General features: G+C 40.9%; 1 pseudogene; it reads right to left on the minus strand.

The window, feature by feature from the left end:
- Positions 1-5,974: 5,974 nt before the first annotated feature.
- Positions 5,975-7,455, minus strand: LOC118854619 (annotated as a pseudogene).
- Between the last annotated feature and the right edge of the window lie 415 nt (positions 7,456-7,870).

Consider the following 7,870-nt stretch of genomic DNA (forward strand, 5'->3'; position numbering starts at 1 on the left):
CCCTCCTCCCACAGAACTGCTTCCTCTTGCCACCTTTATGTGAGATAATCCACCACATTCTATCTCTCCCTATCTCCCTCTCTCAGTATGTTGCTCTCTCATCCCTTAATTTCATTTTATTTCTTTTAGATATCTTCCCTTCATCTTCAACTCACCCTGTGTCTGCTCTCTCTCTTTTACATGTATATATATGTACACATATAAACAGACATATATATATACACATACATACACATACACATAGATATATACATACATACACCTTCTCTTATATATATACATAAACATATACATACATATATGCATATTCCCTTCAACTACCCTAATACTGAGGTCTCATGAATCATCCACATCATCTTTCCATGTAGGAATGTAAACAAAACAGTTCAACTTTGGTAAGTCCCTTGCAATTTCCGTTTCTTGATTACCTTTTCATGCTTCTCTTGATTCTTGTGTTTGAAAGTCAAATTTTCTATTCAGTTCTGGTCTTTTCATTGAGAAAGCTTGAAAGTCCTCTATTTTATTGAAAATCCATATTTTGCCTTGGAACATGATACTCAGTTTTGCTGGGTAGGTGATTCTAGGTTTTAATCCTAGCTCCATTGACCTCCGGAATATCGCATTCCAAGCCCTTTGATCTCTTAATGTAGAAGCTGCCAGGTGTTTGGTTATTCTGATTGGGTTTCCACAATAATAAAATTGTTTCTTTCTGGCTGCTTGCAGTATTTTCTCCTTGATCTGGGAGCTCTGGAATTTGGAGACAATATTCCTAGGAGATTTCTTTTTGGGATCTATTTGAGGAGGCGATCGATGGATTCTTTCAATTGATATTTTGCCCTGTGGCTCTAGAATATCAGGGCAGTTCTCCTTGATAATTTCCTGAAAGATGGTATCTAGGCTCTTTTTTTGATCATGACTTTCAGGTAGTCCAAAAATTTTTAAATTATCTCTCCTGGATCTATTTTCCAGGTCAGTGGTTTTTCCAAGGAGATATTTCACATTGTCTTCCATTTTTTCATTCCTTTGGTTCTGTTTTATAATATCCTGATTCTTCATAAAGTCACTAGCTTCCACTTGCTCCAATCTAATTTTTAAAGTAGTATTTTCTTCAGTGGTCTTTTGGACCTCCTTTTCCATTTGGCTAATTCTGCCTTTCAAGGCATTCTTCTCCTCATTGGCTTTTTGGAGCTCTTTTGCCATTTGAGTTAGTCTGTTTTTTAAGGTGTTGTTTTCTTCAGTGTATTTTTCAGTATTTTTTTGGGTCTCCTTTAGCAAGTCATTGACTTGTTTTTCATGGTTTTCTCGCATCCTTCTCATTTCTCTTCCCAATTTTTCCTCTACTTTTCTAACTTGCTTTTCCAAATCCTTTTTGAGTTCTTCTATGGCCTGGGACCAGTTCATGTTTTTCTTGGAGGCTTTTGTTGTAGGCTCTATGACTTTGTTGTCTTCTTTAGGCTGTATGTTTTGGTCTTCTTTGTCAGCAAAGAAAGAATGCAAAGTCTGAGACTGAATCTGGGCGCGTTTTCGCTGCCTGGCCATATTCCCAACCAACTGACTTGACCCTTGAGTTTTTCAGTGGGGTATGACTGCTTGTAGACTAACGAGTTCTATGTTCTACGTTTGGGGGGGAGGTGCCAGCTCTGTCAGAGCCGCACTGCTCCTTCCCCAAGAACCCCCAACCCGAACTGGGCTTAGATCTTCGGCAGGCTGTGCACCCCTGCTCTGATCCGCCACTTAATTCCTCCCACCAGGTGGGCCTGGAGCTGGAAGTAACAACAGCTGTAGCTGCCCCACCTCCGCTGCCCCCAGGGCTGGAAGGCGAACTGGGAACTCCTTCCACTCCCGCAGCTTTTCCCACTAACCTTCTCCGCAGTCTTTGGTGTTTGTGGGTCGAGGGGTCTGATAACTGCCGCAGCTCACATATTCAGGGCGCTAGGGCCCCCTCCGCCCGGCTTCTGGTCTGGATCGTCCACGCCGCTCAGGCTGGGCTCTGCTCCACTCTGTTCCTAGCTCCCAGCTCCGTGTGGGATAGACCTCACCCAGAGACCATCCAGGCTGTCCTGGGCTGGAGCCCTGCTTCCCTCTGCTGTTCTGTGGGTTCTGCCGTTCTAGAATTGGTTCAGAGCCATTTTTTATAGGTTTTTGGAGGGACTCGGTAACGGAGCTCACTCTAGTGCCTGCTTACCAGCCGCCATCACACTCAAATATTTTAATCAAAGTTTTCAACAAAAAGTATGGCTCTTACAACTTACATTGTTGAGTTCTACTAATATATCAGAGAGAAAAGAAACTTCTAAAAAATTCCCATATTCTTCTTTCAAAATCCCCACCATTCTAATGTTACCATAGACCATTCAGCTCCACATTTGAGTTTCATTAAGTCACTTTTTGCTTTGGTAGCTTCCTAAGCATTACCTTCTGTTTTCTAAGTCCATCATTAGTATTTCTTTGTCTTCTTTCCTAGATCCTCCTCCAAATCACATGCTGTATCTGTCTGTTTTGTCCCAGGCCCTCTTCTCTTCTTCCACTATGCTTCTCCACTTGGCCATCACATCATTTCCCATTGATTTAATTACCGTTTCTCTGCTGATACTTCTCAGATCTACCTGTCCTAACCCAAACTCTCTGCTGACCTCCAGTCTGTCATCACCAACTGCCTTTCAGACACCTCAACCTACATGACCAGTAGATACCTTAAACTCAATATATCTGAAACAGAACTTAATATTTTTCCCTCCCTTCCTACCTTCTGTATCAGTCTCTCAGGCTTGCAATCTGGGAGCTATCATGTATTGCTCACCATCTCCCAACCTCCATATCTAATCTGTTGCCAAGACTTACTAATTTCACCTTTGCAAAATCTCTTAAATACACCCCCTTGTCTCCTCTGATGCTGCTACCACTCTGGTACCTACCATCAACATCACCTCATACCTGGATTATTGTAATAGGTGGGTCAGCCTGCCTTAAGTCACTCCCCACTACTTAACATTCTCCATTAATTGAGTGAAGTGATTTTCCTAAAGCACAGGTCCGTTTTTGTCACGACCCTGCTTAATATGCTCCAGTGGCTTCTTATTGTTTCTAGGAGCAAATACCATAATTTTCTATTTGGCTTTCAAAGCCCTTCATAGTCTCCTTCTACCTTTCCAGTCCTCTTATGCCTTATTCCCTGATGTGTTTTCTTCCAAGCAGGGGTGCTAGCCTCCTAGCTGTTTCAACAGTAAGACACTTGATCTCTTGTCTCTGAGCATTTTTTTCTGTCAATTACCCATGCTTACAATGCTCTTCCTCCTCAGCATCCCATATTTGACATCTTTCAGGAGGTGGTTGGTAGATACCTTCAATTTCTATTTTACCCTCTGGTTATAGAATATCAGGGAAGTTTTCCTTGATAATTTCTTGAAAGATGACCTTTGGGGTCTTTTTTTGATCATGGCTTTCAGGTAGTCTAATAATTTAAAAAAATATTTCTTCTGGTTCTATCTTCTATGTCAGTTTGTCTCACGTTTTTTTTAATTTTATTGTTTCTTGATTTCTCATGAAGTCATTAGCTTCCCTTTGCTCTATTCTGATTTTTAAGGAATTGGTTTTTTTCAGTTAATTTTTGTACCTCTTTTCCTTTTGACCAATTCTGCTTTTTGATGCTTTCTTCTCCTAATTGACTTTTTGTACATCTTTTACCATTTGGCTTAATCCATTTTTAAGGTGTTATTTTCTTCAGAGTGTGTGCGTGTGTGTGTGTGTGTGTGTGTGTGTGTGTGTGTGTGTATGTATCTATCTCCTTTACCAAGCTGTTAACTCTTCTTTCATGATTTTCTTACATCATTTTTATTTCTCTTCCCAATTTTTTCCTCTACCTCTCTTACTTGATCTTCAAAATCCTTTTTGAGCTCTTCCATATCCTGAAATAAATTAATATTTTCTTGGAGCCTTTTGATATAGGAGCTTTGACTTTGTTGTCTCCTTCTTAGTATATGTTTGATCTTCCTTGTCACCATAGTAACTTTCTAAGGTCAGATTTTTTTCTGCTGTTTGCTCATTTTCCCAGCCTATTTCTTGACTTTTAACTCCTTGTTAAAATAGAGCTCTGCTTACAGGATTGAGTGCCCACTATCCCCAGCTTTAGGGGTTTTGTGCAGCTATATTCAGTGCTGCTTCTAGGGACCTGTAACTTTTCAGTTTTTCCAAGGTGGTATGATCTAAAGAGAGGTGTTTACCACTCTCCTGGCCTGTGCTCTAGTCTGTGAGTGACCACAAGCACTCTTTTCTGCCCTGGATATGTGACAAGGGTGTACTAGTGGTGCTCTAGTGTGCTAGTGCTGCTCCTCACCCTGGGACTGCCATTCAGGACTGCCATCTGTGTCCAAGTATGGGCAAAGCAACAGAGTCCTTCCTCAGTGCTAGCTGGGAGAGCCCCAAAATCACTTTCTGACCAGTTGTTCGACCTTCCTACCATCTGTGGGCTGAGAGCTCTTGAAGGTCTAGAAGCAAGCTCCCGAGGCCTGCTCCTAGTTTACTGGGTCTGGGTTGATGTTGGCACAGCCCGCATTGGACTGTGCTCCTCTCTTACCCAGTTGCAATAGACCTTTCTTACTGACCTACTAAGTTGTCTTTGGCTGGAAAATTGTTTTACCCCATCTTTGTATGTGTTCTACTGCTCCGGGAATTGTTTTATGACATTATTTAAATGTGTTTAGAGGGGCTTGGGGGAGACCTCAGGCTGCCTTTCTTTGCCATCTTGGCTCTGCCACCCATATCAGTATATTTTTGAGAAAGGACTAACAGTATTTACTAACTCATTGGGTAATTAAAAGGGGAAGCAATCCTTAGAATAGGGGATATAGCACAACATATTTTTCATTGTAGAGTATTATACTCAAAGTTGTAATTAATAAATCATTCAACCAAACAGCGTCAGGAGTAAGAATGAACCCCTTGACAATCATGCTCTGAGGTAGGAAAGGCATTACAAATTACCTGGGCAGGATGCTATTGCAAATTGTCATCTCTGACTGAGGGTTGTGAAGATTTACCCATGCATGGTGCACTACCACTAACATGACTCACTCTTGCACTGGGCACTGCCATTCCCCTCCGTATGGTCTCAGGTTCCTAGGTTCCCTTCTACTCTAATATCTGGAAATAGAGCATAGCAAATGAAAGCTTTAACAAAAGCTTCCCTAATTAATGGAATGCCACCCATGATGTCAGTTTGCCCTAGCTTAGCTCTCTACCCTTATAAGCTCAACATTACTCCAGGACTCTGCATATTTGACTCAGAATCGGTCAATTTTGAACCTACATGGATCCTTAATAGCTTATTCCATCTCCTTCTTCCAGGATTTTTTACTCTTTCCTCCAGGATGAGGACCTCTGCACAAAGGCCCCATGTCTCATAGGATTTTGGTTGTGGGAATATCAATCAGGACCATCCTTAAGACCCGGAGCCTCATGAGAAATGTAGTCCCTTCAATTAGACAGATCCTATTATAAATGTGAAGAATTTTTATTAGCTCAAAAACCTCAAGAATTTCATAGAAAACAGTGGGTGAGGAAGGAGAGGAAACTAATGGCCACGGTGTCCCAATTACAACTACATCATGGCACTAATGAGTCTCATTAGAGTGTGAGATTGCTCTCTGCTATGGTACCAACCTTACTCTGACATTTAATTAGCCAACCCTCTCGAAAGAAAATATGAAACCAGTATAGAACCCATTCCTACTGTTGGCAAAGGAACTTAAATTGCAGGCTTTAGGAAGCATAGATCACTAGGCTCATTGTCACAAAGAAAGAACAATACATTCTGTAAACAAAAGGGGAAAATAGATGAGTGTAAAATGATGTGATGAATTCTCTCAAAAGAAATGAATAATTGAGTTTGTAATCACGTTATGCTCCTAAGACTAACACAAACTCATTTTTTTTACATTATCTCAGAAAACTGAATAAATGTCTTGATTTGGTATCTTCAAGATGCTTCACCTTCTGCTGGAGACAGTGTTGTAGGAGAAACCATATCGGGTTTTTGTGAAATTCTGTCCAATTCTGCCAGAACATCTGTCAAGACAGGTTTCTGGCCTGACTTTTTGGCTGACGGTGGTAAATTGCTGCTGCCGCCACCACCCCCACCACTTCCAGGGCTGCTGCTACCAATGCCAGGGCACCCAGGTGAGCCTGTTCTTTTACTCAGCAAACTATTGAAGAAATTAGTGAGGACACCTTCACTTGTAGCTCCAGCTTTCATATTTGGATCAATTTTTTTTTGACCCAGCAGGGATGGGCGACACACTGGCCACACTGGATGACACTGATCTATTAGGTGTTCGAGGGAAACTGCCAGGAACTCGTGGAGAGGAATCCGCTGGCCTTCCGGCTGCTGTCGGTGGTTGCTTTGCTAACTGGGACTGTTGTTTCATAAGGAATACTTGATCATCTTCTGCTACAATTTCCTTCTCATGAACAACCTTTCAGACAAGTGGTTTGGTTATAATATCTTCAAAACTATCTTCTGCTTTTAACGTTTGAAAATTTTCATGTAAAATTCCTATTTTCTTATCATTATCCCATCCTGCTGGAATAAATGCTGCGTCTTTTTCCACAACAACAGCAGGGATGTTAAAAGGGAATCCATATAATTTCTGAACAATGTACTTATATACTAAATCTGTATTGTTATTTTCCTTTACTGAAGTGTAAATAAGTGCTACACCATACTGTAAACAAAATTTCCAGATATGTGATTGAATCAAGTGTAAGTGTTCATCTCTGTAATCATGTTCTTTTTCCAACACACTAATGGCATAACACTTTGTGCAAACTATGAGCACTGGGACGCCTAAGTTATATGTAAGTGTGTCTGCGCCCAGCGGTAACATGACACTGTCTTCTCTGTCTTCCTGTAATGTGCTTCTTCTCTGTGGAGATGCTGGGAAATCTTCTCCAGGCTCTATGTATTCTTGGAAATCTCTAATCAATTTCTGTTCCATTTCTTTCATTTCCTCAGGAGGAATTTTTAGCTTATCAATATGTTCTCTCACCACACTTGCCCATTTCTGTAAAGAATCCAAAGCAGTCCAAGGCTTTGACATGTCAACAACCAGAATAACTAAAGCGTCTCTCAGAGAGTTGGCTTCCATTGCATATTTAAGGAGGCCTTTATGATACAAGTCTCCATCTAAGATCCACATGTTACATCTTGTTTGATCATCTCTGTCCTCATCATGAACGCTCAAGTACAAATACTCCCCCTCTTCCCTTCTTGCACTCCTCCATTCTTCCCTGGATTCTCCCTATCAAGCTTGTTTTTCCAGCTCCATCTTCACCCAGCAGTAAGACATTCTTGCCCGATGGTCGCTTGGAGCGGGAGCGGGTGGAGACCTCGCTGAGGATGCAGGATCAGAGGTTCTGTACGTCGTTGTCCACAAACTCATTTTTAAAGGAGAATTGCATTTTTATTTAACATTAGTCCTTATTGTAGATAAAAGTTTATGATTCTAAGGAAAGAATATGTCTGTATCAGTTCTAACCAAGTGGGAAAGAACTAAAGCAATGATATATTGATAGTAAATGTAACATGTCTAAAACCCAGGGTCAGTTAATTCAATTTAAGAAACATTACACATACATGCACACACACATATCTCATTGTCTATCTCCATAACCATATTTATATCATCTTCATTTAATGACTTTTTTTCCTTCTTTCTTTCTTCCTGTATACCTATTTGACATAAAGCCAAAGGGAACAGAGGATCCAGGGCACCTGCAATAGTTCTCCTCAGCCTTTGTCTGTCCTAATCCTAATTCTCCCCATCTGTTGCAGTTCATAATCACAAAGTTAACTTGATTATCATATTTTGTTTAT

This window comes from Trichosurus vulpecula, chromosome 6 (genome assembly GCF_011100635.1).
Source record: "Trichosurus vulpecula isolate mTriVul1 chromosome 6, mTriVul1.pri, whole genome shotgun sequence".
NCBI lineage: Eukaryota > Metazoa > Chordata > Mammalia > Diprotodontia > Phalangeridae > Trichosurus > Trichosurus vulpecula.